This window comes from Dermacentor andersoni, chromosome 1 (genome assembly GCF_023375885.2).
Source record: "Dermacentor andersoni chromosome 1, qqDerAnde1_hic_scaffold, whole genome shotgun sequence".
Lineage (NCBI taxonomy): Eukaryota > Metazoa > Arthropoda > Arachnida > Ixodida > Ixodidae > Dermacentor > Dermacentor andersoni.
The window spans coordinates 266,303,178-266,316,860 of NC_092814.1; the positions used below are offsets into that span (position 1 = coordinate 266,303,178).

General features: G+C 49.4%; 1 long non-coding RNA gene across 1 annotated transcript; it reads left to right on the plus strand.

The window, feature by feature from the left end:
• The first annotated feature begins 7,565 nt into the window (after nt 1–7,565).
• LOC129381062 (uncharacterized) lies at nt 7,566–10,822 on the plus strand. The gene is made up of 3 exons (XR_008609287.2): nt 7,566–7,868; nt 8,508–8,567; nt 10,602–10,822. It is a non-coding gene; the product is annotated as an uncharacterized lncRNA (long non-coding RNA).
• Nucleotides 10,823–13,683: the final 2,861 nt, after the last annotated feature.

A 13,683-nucleotide genomic window follows, 5' to 3' on the forward strand; every position in this document is an offset into this window, starting at 1 on the left:
TACTAGGAAGCAAGGAGATCAAGCCACACACATTGATCTGGCTTCCAGCCCACATGGGACAGATCGAGGGTGCCCCGCCCAACCTCAATGAGTTGGCACACGGAGCTGCGCGAGGGATCATCAACCGCGTAGCTACCGGGTAGCGTGACGCTGGGGGTACTGACAATCGGGACTCTCCTTCCTCGTACACCGAAATTACTTAGCACTTTTACTTGGCTCGAAGGATCTACCCCCTCTCACATTGCAAACTCAATAGACGTCAGGCTTTGACACTAAGGCTTCTACAGACGGGGGCTTACCCAAACCCCCTACTTCTTCACAAGGTGTACCCCGAAATTCAGACAACAAATGCACGTGCGCTATGCAATGACTTAGCGAATTTACCTCGCATGCTCTGGCGATGTCCCGCGGTACGCGGCGATGAAAACAACACTTATTCACGTTGGGATGCGGTCCTACACAGTCCCAACCTCGAAGAACAGTTATGGACTGTCCAACGGGCCCGCGACGCGGCGGAGAGGCTCGGCCTCTCTATCCCGACGTGTGAGCGGCCCGCTGCGCGCTAGTGCGCGCCCTAAAGGACCCAAATAAAGTTTTTCATCCATCCATTCATCCAAAAAGTCATTGAAAGCTCCTTCTCATGGTCGAGACCCATCGCTAGCGCGGCAGTTATGACGTCACAGCGGAGGAACGAAAATATTGACGTCATAGCATACTAGCACAAAAACGTGACGTATGATGAGTAGCGATGAAATGCCGATTACTGCATGAGCCTCCTGAGCCGAGCGACCGAGCATAGCCTCCACTATGACCGAGCTCCAGGCATATAGAAATCCTTAATGCAAAGAAGGGGTAAGGCGTGCAGACACGCACACAGGAGGAGAGAAGTGGAAAACACGAAGGCCGCACGGCGGCCCGCGAACGGCAAACTGCGTGCGGCGAGTTGCCGTGCCGGTAATGTGGACGGGCCTTTCACGTTGAGTGTAACACTAGCCGGCCGACTCCGAAAGGGACCAGGATATGCGGCGTTCGTGTTGTCCGCTTCTCTTGTGTCCGTGTCTGAACGCAATTGCCCCTTCTTTACATTATGAATCCTAACCAACTAGCTCAGCTTCCTGTCATTCTAAAAATCTTTTCTCTATGCTACAGGCTTCTAGAACACTGTAACCGAACTAACTTTGGCCCCTGGCTAACCGAGACATGCACAGCGCTGTCGCGCAGAGCAGTTGACGTAGCATGTGCCAGTCGCATAGTTCGGCAGCTCGGAGCAGTCTCGTTCGCTTGGCGTTTCTTAATGTGAGGCCTGTCCACGTTACCGGCACGGAAACTCGCCGCACGCCGCTTGCCGTTCGCGGGCCCTCGTGCGACAGCGGTTTTGCTCGCGAACGTCGAGATTTCCTTGCCGTAGAGAGGACGGGCCCGGGACCCATTTGTGCGGCAGCCGTACGGCGAAGCGGCAGTCGTCGACCGAGGAGTGGTCACTCTGGCACCGAAGGCAGCCTCACCGCCGCTGATCGTTCGGCGCCGCCGATATCGTCGCTAGGCCATTTCTGGTTCACTTCAAAGCTAAAGCTTACGGCGCTTCGGAATGAATCGCCGACTCTCGCAAGCCGCAATATTTTCTTACCGTTGTTGTCGCTCTTCGCAATAATTATAATAATCGCGACATGCACATCGAATCGCCAGTTGTTTACCTCTGCTGGCAGAGCCCGCGTATGCGCGAGCAGACGACGCAGCATAGTTTTACGTCACTATTTTTGTGACCCACGTGATCAAACCGTGTTGCGTTTCCTCTCCTACGACGTCATAGCATCACCCTGAAGTGTTTTTAGAATTGCTAGTAGGTAGAGCGGGGCGTGGCACTTTTGACAGAGCTCGACGTTTCTGCGCAGGCGCGAGTAAGAGCGGCGCGAGAGAGAAAATCTGGGGGCTTTTGCTCCTTGAATATATGACTCAGCCTAGGCACTACGGAGGAGGTTTCTTATGGTATCTTCGACTGCTCGCCTGCATGCCCCGAAGCAGAGTCGGGTAGATCGGGCGTTTCCCGAGCTCAAAGGTAGAGGACAAGCGCGGAAGCCGAACGTGCGACTCGCTCTTGGAGGAGGAAATTGCTGATGCGAAACCACGTGACTACTGCCAACGTCCGATGTTTCGCCTATCCAAAGCTCCCGGCGCTGCCGGAAAAACCGGCGGATGTGCCGGCGGGACGAGCGTTCGTCGAGACGCCAGCAGCAGTCACCTAGGTTGCCAAGGTTACGGTGGGCCGTCGCCAACAGCAGCGACGCGGCGCTGCGATGACGTTTCAATCTCGATGACTGCTCCGACGACAGGGCTCGGAGCGCCTCAGAGCGCTCCAAGATGGAGGAGAGCAATCGAGAAGAACCAGCCGAACGCAGGGCGCGCACCCTCTTTCAACCAGCCGAAGAGAACGCCGCTCGCGACAGCGCTCCAGAGCGCTCAGAAACGACCAGCCGAAGATAGCATTAGAGCGCGTTGTATTCGTTTGTCCCCTAGACATGCCGACATTGCGGAGTGCGGTCGAGTTGGTTTATATACGCTCCGCCGCTGGCTGCCCGCGCGGTGAGGGAGTGGGCGCGGACGCCGCTTGGTGATCGCTGTGTCTGAAGGGACAATTATAATGTTCTGACTGGTGTTGTATAAGTCGCGGGTCGCTTTTTTCGTCGCGACGATAGATCGGATTTTTTACAAGCACTGCTCCAGGAGGGCACATGTAACCGCCAAACGGAGGCTTCAGGAGAGCACCTGAGGTTATATTAACGCAGGCGGCGCAGGATCTCCGGGGCACCCAAGCGGTAGCGGGGGGATCAAAGCTGGAAGCAGGGCGGCCCGTGGGTTGGGGCCGCAGAGGCCGAAGCGTGCCAGGGGGTGTTCGCATAAAAAACTGGCTGTCCGCGATAGCGGACAGCCGATGTTATACTCCCCTGGCACGTGCAGGGCTCTGCGAGCCCCAACCCACGGACCAGTCCGGCTTCGAGCTTTGATGTCCCCGTTGCCGCTTTGGTGTCCTGGAGGCGCCGCCAATAATGAGAAATAATGACACGTTGCTTTCATTAGTAAAAACTTGATCGAATAAATATGATTGCGTCGAGCCGCCAACTTGCGATGCTAAGTTCAGCACTACCGCGCCCCGCAACTTCTGGCGGCACGCCTAGGGACAAGCGCATACAACGCGCGCCAAGAAACTCCTCCGTAGTACCTAGGCAGAGTCGTATTTTCAAGGAGCAAAGCTCCCCACATTTCCTCTCTCGCACCCGCTCTTAGTCGCGCATGCGCGCAAACGTCCGTCGTCTCCGCAAGCGCCACGCCCCGCTGTACATACAAGCAGTTGGAAATACGCCATCCGTAGCCCAGAAACCGAAACCGAAATCGCTCAGTATAATAATGCTATTATTAAATTATTTATCGGCTATATATGAATCCCGCGGTGGTGTATCGTGCTTCCTGAAGCAGTACGCAACGCTTGAATTGAAGAACGCATGAACGAAAATTTTCATGTCTCCACCCCTTTAAGCAGAATTACACCTTTTTACCACACAACGATAATCGTCATCTGTCGTGTCCGCATTTCCTTTCTTTAACGCGGCGAGCCCGATACTTTCCAGTAACGAACGGCAGGCGCGTTATCGGCATGACATAGCATTCCCGACAGGAAAGTAGCTGGCGCGGCGTTTTCAAGGAAGGAAATGCAAGCAAGGCAGATGACGATTATCGTTGTGTGGCAGAGATACACCCCAAAGGGTGTACACTCTAAGAACAGTTTACACCCTTTGGCGTGCCCCTTCTGCCACACAACGATAATCGTCATCTGCCTTGATGCGTTTCCTTTCTTTAACGCTGCGAGCCCGGAACTTTCCAGTAACGAACGGCACGCGCGTTATCAGAAGGGGCACTCCAAAGGGTGTCAACTGTTCTATGCTGATAACGCGCGTGCCGTTCGTTATTGGAAAGTTCCGTGCTCGCAGCGTTAAAGAAAGGAAACGCATCAAGGCCGATGACGATTATCGTTGTGTGGCAGAAGGGGCATGCCAAAGGGTGTAAACTGTTCTTAGAGTGTAACTTGCCTAAGAGTATACACTCCTAGAAAAATTTACACCCTTTGGGGTTTATTTTCTCCCACAACAATAATCGTCACCTGTCTTGCCCGCGTTTCCTTTCTTTAACGCTGCGAGCCCGGCACTTCCCAGTCACGAACATCATGCGCATTATCAGTGTGACGCAGCATCCTCGACAGGAAAGTAACTAGCGCCGAGTTTTCAAGAAAGGAAACGCAAGCAAGGCAGATGACGATTATCGTTGTGGAATAAATAAAAAGGGAGCAACCGTTTTAAGAGTGTACTCGCTGTAGACGGCTAAGAGGACAGCAGCCACACTCTTAGAAATATTTACACCCTTTGGGGCGTATCTTGTCCCACAACAATAATCGTCATCTGTCTTGCCCGCGTTTCCTTTCTTTAACGCTGCGAGCCCGGTACTTCCCAGTCACGAACGGCATGCGCGTTATCAGTGTGACGCAGCTTCTCGAAAGGAAAGTAGCGAGCACCGAGCTTTCAAGAAAGGAAACTCGGGCAAGACAGATGACGATTATTGTTGTGGGACAAGATAAGCCCCAAAGGGTGTAAATATTTCTAAGAGTGCATCTTAAACTCTTTCCAATTCTCACGAAGGCATCAAAGTAGGCAGCTTATGCGAAGACAGCATCGAGTCAATAATGATGCAGGCTACTTTCCTGTCCAAACAAGATGGCGGCTGAGCAGGACGCTTGGACACTCAACAGGAAGGTAGTCTGCGCACAAGAAAACGTAAGGCTTTTCTAGGCCTTTAATGTAAGTCACATCTTGTTTTTCGTAGGTTCGCAGGCGCTAAGACTTAAAATACGGAAATAAAGTGTGCTTTTCTCAGCCTTTTCTTGTCGCCGCTAGGTGGCGTCACGTGGCAGCGCGGAAAAGACTTTGTGGCGGATGGACCTGTTTTTCCAGGCCTCCGTGACCGCGACGAAATCATAAGTTTTTGTGCATGCTTTGAGCTTGCTTCTGTTTTTGATTTGCTGATTTTTTTAGCATTTAAATAATAATTTGGTAGTTTCCATTTCTTCTATTTTTCGTGTGCGTGGGTGTGTTTCGTGCATATTTGGTTTTGCAGGACAGAGCGTCCTTTCGCGCCACGTGCTTCGACACGTGCAAACGCGTGTGGGACGTTAAGTCTTTATAGCATTTAAAGGGGCCCTCACCAGGCATCATAACAAATGTTGGTTATACGCTGGAAGTTACGTGTCCTCTAGGGAGCGTTCTGCCGCAAAGATTTTTTCAAATCGACTCATTAGTAGCCGAGATAGACACATTTCAGTGCCGCGAACCCATGATTTCAGAAGGCGAGCTCCACTGCAAAGCGAGACACTTTCTCTACTTGCCCGGGAGTCCACTCGGAGCTACCACCGTTTGCGGACGTGTGGTTTGGAGCTCTTGCGTCAGCAGGAGACGCTACAGCGTCTCACGCGCTTTTGCTCGCCCTATTCCGGTCGCGACAACGGACGCTTCTTGCGACCTTCCACAGCGACGTTAAGATCACCACCGATGGAGCAGGTACGCTCGCGGCCTCTGTGAGCCACCGTGCAGGCGGTGCTCGAGCTAAGCCTTAGCGTGGTCAGGATCGGCGTCCAGGGACTGCCGACCTTGTCCAACACAGCGAACACCCATTGACCACGATCATGGAGGTGGAAGCTACCAACGGCGACGATCAACCAACAGAAGGATATCCAGAAGACCTGGCGGATGGATCATGGCTCACCGTTCGCGGCCGGCGGGGACGCCGCACCGACACTAAGTGTGACCCAGCAGCCCGCCGCCAAGAGACGCAGCATTCGAACCAAACTGTACTACGACGACCCCAGAGGCCCCCACCTCTGCCCATTGATGATTTTAAAGTCACCCTGCGCCCGAGAAACGGTCTCACGTTCGGTGAGTGGCCTCGCCACTCTCTGACTCGCGCCGTCGGCATCGAGGCGAGCTTCAAGGAACAAGAGGTCTAAACTTCGCCTATAGGTGTTCAACGTGCTCAAAACATCGCCCTCATCAGCACGCCAAGCGAAAGAATCGCGACCAGCCTTAACTAGATGACATCGCTTACACTTGGCCCGCATCGCTACCCCATCTCAGCATACATCGCCTCCCCCGATAATTCCTGCAATGGAATCATCACGGGTCCCGACACAGGGACTACACCAACCGAACTTTTAGACCACCTGTTGGCACCTGTGGTGGAAATCCTCCATGCTCGCATGATGGGGCGAACAACCTCGGCCATCATTACATTTGCTGGCCTCAAGGTACCGCGCTACGTGAGGTATTATGGGGCCGAGTACCGATGCTACATACACACCCCGAGGGCCCGGGTGTGCAGCATATGCTGTTAGGAATGGCCTGCCGAGGTGGCAACGTGCAAGTTATTTCAGCCCGCTGCACGTGTTTCGATCCACCCGCGGTGGGGGCGCCCTTCAGAGAACCAGCGAGGACAGCGCTAACCAACCATGAACTTCCTTTGGAGAACTGCGGACTATGGCAGCTCTGGAGTTTAGAGGCGCCGGCTGAAGTCGGGCGTGACCACCAGGCTACGGGGACGCAGGACAATGGACACCACGACGACTGCTCTGCAAAGGTCGCCTGCCCGCGGAGGGGGCACTGAAACCTGTCTGTGCGTGTGTGTTTGTAAAACGTCCCGCAGAGAGGCGGCTTGTTTACGCTGACGTCGAACGTTTTGGCCTCACCTAGGGATCTAGGGAACACGAAGTGGGTATAACGAGCTGTTGTCGGCGGCTAGGGTGGGCTCGTCGTCGGGCTCTGTGTTCGTCAATGTACTCGTGAGCTGTGTGCTCGTAAGCTCCTTTGCTGTATGTTCGTTTTGCGGGCTCCATTTGGGAGTCACGCTAGACTGTGTAAATGTATCCCATGTTCAACCCACGAAACACAGAACCTCTTAAAAACTTCTTGAAACGGCTACAAACGGCTATAGACGTCTTGGTCTATGATAAGACTGAAAATAGAACTTATTCTAAACATAACCTCAGCACTTGGAATATACTAGTATATATTCTATCTGCGGCAAAACCCACTACTGGTGTCACTAGAGTCTGTTTTGGTAAACACATTCAGAATGTCTAACTGAAGAACTTTTCTAGATCTTTTTGTCTAAAAGTGCATAAAATGCCAAACGACATGTTAAAAGTGCGGTTACCGTCGGCCGTCGGCGTTAGCGAATAAAAGACGCCACAGACAAATCGAACTCGTTGGAAGCAACATAAGTTAATTGGCTTTGATATTAAATAATTTCACACCAGAACTTCAACAATCAAGGGCGTGTTATTGTTTCCATACGGGGCGCGCACACGACGCCTGGAAGCCATTCTATGCTCGCGCAGCAGGTATACTGACAGCAGCAGGAGCGAAACGCCGGCGTTGCACAGCGGTGTCACAGAGCCACCGCGTTGCGATCACTTCGGCGACACAATCCAAATTTGTTGGACATCTCATTCTGTGCTGCAAACACTGGGAGGCAGGAAGTTTGAAAAAACGGCCACTGCCGCCCGCAATGTCTCGGTCGTGGGCTGGTCGTGGGTTCGTTATGCCAGTTGTGCGTCATTCTAAGCCGTTCTGTACATTTATACTGGATATTAATTGGAGTCATTTAGCTGTGCTGATGCTGTTTGCCGTGTGTTTTGCATCAGTGCTTCGTGACATCGGCTGTATTGCGTGTTTTCACCGACGGCTTACTACCACAATGGTGGGATTTGCGTTCGCCGCCTTCGTGTCTCGGTGCGTCTTTGTGCGTCGCACGTTCGGATAACACTTTTTCCGGTAAGTGAAATACATTGCACTTCGTTTTTCGTCAACAATGTGAATATTTTTAGGTGTTACATGCGACAGTTCTTGATATATGGGCTCTTCTGCCCTGCGAGTTTTCGTAATTACTTTTATACGAGGGTTCTGCTTGTGTTTAGCCGTTCAGCACTACCGCGCTCCACGACTTCCGCAACACCAGTCAGAACTTTGCCCTGCTTGTTAGTCTTTGTGGTTAACGTAGCACGAACCAACCGAAAGGAGTGCATTCGAAGACGGCGCGCCGGCTGTAATGCTGAACCAGACTGAACTCGCCCTATTTTGTGTCCTTTTGTTCTTGCGTGTGCGCGCGTGTGTGTCAGTGACTATGCAGTTTGTAGCGTTCCCACTTTATAGCAAAACAAAAATTTAACTGCTATGTTTACTTCATCTATACAATTCCAAATTAAATCGTCTGCTGATGTACAAATTTCACTTGTGTTTTGTTCTAAATAAGCAGCAGAACCTTTAACCTAGTAGGTGCTTCATCTGGGAGTGAAGACACGACAGCTTGGCATTTATTATTGAATGACTGTGACTGGGTCACCTTAGTTGTAATTGCAAATCTGCCTTTCAACTAACTTGATGCTATCTTATTTTGTTCCTTTCACTCTATAGACGGCTGGACATCCTTCTTGTACCTTGGCGCCAGCTGGATGACGGGACATCATGATCAGTGTAAGCCAATGTACTGTACCCTCTCTGGTCCTCCCAGTGCTTTTTATATGGGTTAAGGCCAGGGAGTGCTTCGCGGTAAAATAGCTAGTTGGTGTCTCGCAAACGGGCATTTTTTTTGCGCTGGTCCATTATAAGCTGCCGCTATTATAACCAATTTCTCAGTGCCAGTGTACATACACAGTTCTACTAATAATTAGTTTCCCTAAGCCTTACAAAATGTACCTGTAGGTAGTCATTGCTATGTAAGAACTCAAAAATTAACTCTGCTGTGTCATACAAGTATACCATACATGAGTAAAAATTTGCTACAACAGTGTACATTACACCTTGCTTCCCTAATGCACAAATGTATTCAAGCCAGTATTTGAATAGTTTGGTATTCTAAATGTTTTCTGTGTGATTTAGTTTTTTTACAGGAATTGACTGTACAGCATCAGCAAGCAGTGTAATTTAAGATTTATGTGTGCTGTAAAAGGTGTGCTTTGCCGCTAGAATTGATAAAACATGGGCCGAGGCTTCCATACAAGGACAAACTTCAATTTCGCTCTACCACCATCAGCACTTGGCTGGCGCTTGCAAAATGAATCACATCAGGTAGCTTGTGCCAGGCTGTTTTTTAACCTTATTGTGAGGAGATCACAAAGCGATGTGTGGAGGCGCCTGCGTCTGAGATGTAGATTGCGCTGCAGCATATGAGCGTGTAGAACAGGCATGATGCTCAGGGTTCCAGCAGTTTGCAGAGGTGCTTTTAAAACTTTGTCATAACTGCAATTTTACCTGTGCTGTTTTTTATCACCTGTTTCAATAATATCATTGGAGGTGTTATCAGAATTTAGCAATCTATTTGCCCTAGCCCATTAGCCTGCCACATTTGCCTTTTCACTAGGTGGGAAATTATTCAGCATGGACCATTACTTAAATACACCTTCTTGTGTGCAGTGGCTTCTCAACTGCGAGTCAACATAGATTCTCAGAATTACCTGAGGCTATAGATGCACTGATGAATTTGCTACCTATATGAATCACTTTGCACTTTCTTGCGCAAACAGCGTGTTAACACTTCCAAGACAGTGGGCAATGTTATCGTTTGATCACATCATGAGATACTTTCAATTTTGTGTGACGCATCATCCAAGGTGTTGCATCATTTGTGTGATGTATTGCCCTAAACCAATTAGGGTCACATGAAAATATATCAACAAAAGTGATTGATCCAGCTAGGAGTGTTGCTTTGGAACACTACTTTATCACCAGTCCTCCTTTGCTTGCTACCTGCTTACTCTGTACTGTGTCATGTTTAAGCTTGAAAAGAAGGCAACAGCTAGGCAGTGCAAAATGTCAAACTTGCTTTTAGTTTAACAACATAAAATGCTATTTAACTTTTTAATTAGGTTAGTGCATCATTTACCTGCAGAGTGAATTACTGTTTTAAACTGATTATATTTTGCAGGAAGCTTCTCAGACTTGTTTCACAGGTTGATAAGTGGCTTTTTAGCCACAAAACACCATATGATAATTTGAAGGCTGACTCTGCTATGCAACTTAATGACTATATGGCAGGAACAAGGTCTCCGAGTTGTTGCGCTGGCTAACACTCCCAGGGTTCTACTAGAACACATAAATATCCAAGAAAGTGGATGGGAAAACGACGCCGCTGTAGCTCAATTGGTAGAGCATAGCACGCGAAATCCGAAGGTTGTGGGTTCGGTTACCACCTGCTGCAAGGTGTTCTTTCATCCACTTTAATTTCCATTAATTTATCGTTTCTTTATTTCATTTATTAAGCACAAGTAATTTCCCCTATGTTGTCCTTGGTGTCAGTGTTTGTTGGCTTCTTATGATAGGAAATATACTAGTCATATTAACCTTAACCTTTAACCTTTTTACCTTAAGATACCCATAATTTAAGAGAAAGGAGTGCTTAAATTTATTTTTAATGTGAGCAAACTTCTTACTTAGCACATATTACTAATTGAAGTTCCGATTTCAATATTCCCATTTCCTCCCTCGCCTTCTTTTTCCTCTTCTGTGCAGGTATTGCTTGCCTATGTCTACAAGAACCGTCACGCGTGGCCTGTGACAGCAAGCTTTTGTGGGCAGCAAGTGCTCTCCTACGAAGGCTGGCCTACTCTGGCAGCGGCGGCAATCATCTTCAAGATTTATCCATAATCACCTTTGCTGCTTTTTGTCACTCTTGTTGATTACACTTTCTGCGTCTTTTCTAATTTATTAGGTAATAAAGTATGAGTATGTGACATGGTGTGAAGTTGATGTCTTGCTGCATTTTCGCTTGCACTCGTCTTTTATGCATGAAAAGCTCATTGTACAGTTTATGAAAAAAATAACAGCATATTATGATTTATCTTTCAGTTCTGGTAACATGCAACGTACAAGGAATTCACTAATGGATGATATGCCGAAGAACTGGCCATTATTTCTGCGTGATGCTGTGCAAGCACGTGGCGTTACTTACAAGAGGCACCCACAAAGTAAGTTACAATTTACTTTTAAATGAAGCATGGACATCAGAAAAATATATTTATATTGCTAGTTAGAGTGGTTCGCAGAGTGTTTTTCCAGATGTGTACTATCCTTTATTTCTTAACTCATTGCAGCACAGTGTTCTGTTTCGTATACTGGTGTAATGCTATTGTGCCCCCTGTAGCTGAAACCAGGATGTAATTTTTGCCTGAACTGCAGCATCACTGACAATTTTTCTTTGCTAGAGGCTATTTCAATTTGGTGGAGACCCAGCAGGGCGCAGTTTTGTCAATAATGACGTGTTTCATGCAGAGATGTTCTTGTTTAGGTCAATGGGTGAACATTGGAATGATATCATCATACAATACAGATCTTGTTTTATTTGCAAAATAATTCTGACAGGCGACATTCAATTGATTGGTCTAATTAAAAAGCACTAATTGACCAATGAGGTCGTACTACACTATTCCTATGGTTCACATCTGGAAAAACTACCTGTGCATCACTCTATCCGACAATATAAACTTTTTTTTTCTGATGTCCATGCCTCGTTTAAAATAAATTGTAACTGTGGGCAAACGTCGTGTTACTGTAACAGCTGCCGCAAAAATTTGAGGGAATGTCTAATAAAAGTCTTCAGTTGTTCTTGTCAAGCTGTCCATTAGCCAACTTTTAGCGTAACGTTAGCAGGGCTTACTGAAGTACTTCTAGACGTCCATGGCTACAAAATGTCTTGATCAAGACAGCTACTAGGCTTTTGAATTAGCCGTTCAAGACATCTTTTAGACATCAAATAGCTGCTTGCGTGTTTCGTGGGAAATGTAAATAATGTAAATAAACGCTGTTCACCTAGTTCCTCCCAAGTTCCTCTCTACGACCTTCAACGCTTACAAATGGTGGCAGCCGCGAGATCGTCCGAGAACTCCTACAACTGGTAACAGCGGTGGGATCGTCCGACGAATCTAATAATACAGTGGGCCACCGTGCGGACGTCGGCTCCACGCCAAGCATCAAGCGCTGCACCACATGTCGGACTGAAAACCCATCCACCACTGAACCTCACCAGTGCCAGCCCAGGTGCCTGACGTGCAAAGGGGATCACCCGACAACCAATCCCAGCTGTGCGGGTCGGGCATGACAGCCACCCAACAAGCAATGAGTGCGCCAGGGACTCGAGACGCAAAAGCGGCTACAGCATCGTCCTCTGGCCCAATCAAGAGAGCGACGAAGCCGATCGCGGTCCCGATCCCGGTCCCGATCTCGGAGCCGAGGTCCTGGCGACTGTTCTAAGAACCGCGAGCGGGTACCACTATCATCTTCATCATCATCCTTATCACCACCGTCGTCACCACCACTGACCAAGAAGAAGCCGCCACCACTACCGCAACGGCTACCATTAGCAGCGCCCGAAAGGCCAGCCGGACCTAAAGGGGTAAGTTAATTTGGGCGGAGGGCCCGCCACCTTCACTGCGCAAATCTCCCTCACACTCATCCGAACCTCAGTCCCTACCACAAACCCAATCCCAATCACAGTCGCCTCGCACCAAGATCCCTCCCCAGTCCACAACTGCATTGTGCCGCGACCTCCAGCATGAGCTTCGACGAGAATTGCACCGAGCTATACAGGAGATGCGAGAAAACATTCTTACGGAGGTTAAGGAAATGATCCGAGCCGCCTTTGTAGACTTTTAAACCACCGTGCTGAAACCAATGCTACATGAAATTACCAACGAACTCAAGCAGAGCGTGAGAGAGCTCACGGCACAACCCCTTCTCTCTAAAGCATCCTCTAGTCACACGTTCTACACCAACCTCAGCGCCGTCACTAGGGACAAGCGAGCGCGCTCATCCGTACGTTCGCCCAGCCCAGCTACAGAATTATGGTTCCTGCAATGCAAATGCAAAATAGAACGGCGGGACTGACGCTGTGGCAGTGGAATTGCAGGGGGTACCGATCTAAACGGGGCTCGCTGCAACATTACGTTGCCGCAGCGTCAGAACCACCGGACATCATACTTCTCCAAGAGCCGGGCGCCACACTTGTTCCTATCAGTGGCTACGAGACCATTAGGGGCTCGGACGAGGCGAAAGTGTGCGCGCTCGTGTACAGGAAACTCACCTATACTCATACTACTCTCACGTCAGACATCCCTCATCAAATCATTGAGGTTGTCCCCGCGGACACGCCTGTACATCTTAAATGTGCACAGTGCACCTCGTGCTCGGTGGGACAATTTTCAGTACCTATTCTTGGAACTTATCAGGTTGGGCCCAGTGTGGGGTGACTTCAATGCTGCACACGTGGCCTGGGGCTATCGCAGCAACACACCAAACCGCACCCGACTTTGGCACCTCAAACATAATTACCGATTCACCCTCATAACAGATCATACCCAGCCTAGTCGCCAGAGAAATAGTGTCGAGAGAGACACTTGCCCGGATCTCACTTTCACGAGGGGGATCCAGGGCGAGTGGCTGAACACTGGCGAGACGCTGGGTAGCGATCACCACATTCTCATTTTCCGCATCAATCGCACAAGTTACAAACGCCCTGAAAAGAAGACTTGCATTACAAATTTGATCAAACTCCGCGAAATCCGCAGGGATCGAGCCACAGGAGATGAAAGCCCAAAAA